We start from the raw sequence: 378 nt of genomic DNA on the forward strand, positions 1-378 counted from the left end.
CCGCCGCCGCCGCCGCCGCCGCCGCCGCCGCCGCCGCCGCCGCCGCCTCCGGTTAATAAAAATAACGCCGTCCTCTCCACAATGGAATTAAAAGCCTGCGCGGCACTGCGCAGCCGCGGCGCGGGGCCTGCCGGGAGCTCGGCGACCCGGCCCGAGGGCCGCTGCGCCGGCCAGCGCGCCTGCGCCGCGGCTTCCGCCCGGCCGCCTGTCAATCACTCGGGTGGTTGGGCGGAGGGAGCCCCCGGGAGGGGAGGCCCCGGGCGGCCGGACGCGATTGGTGGGCCGCACGCCGGGCGTCGGGGGGCGGGACCCGGGGCGGGCTGCTGCGCGGCGGCGGCGGAGAAAGGCCGGAGGGAGGGGGATGCTGCGGGGCTGCGG

This window comes from Aethalodelphis obliquidens, unplaced genomic scaffold (genome assembly GCF_003676395.1).
Source record: "Aethalodelphis obliquidens isolate GAN/ISIS:26980383/991018 unplaced genomic scaffold, ASM367639v1 scaffold97, whole genome shotgun sequence".
Taxonomy (NCBI): Eukaryota; Metazoa; Chordata; class Mammalia; order Artiodactyla; family Delphinidae; genus Aethalodelphis; species Aethalodelphis obliquidens.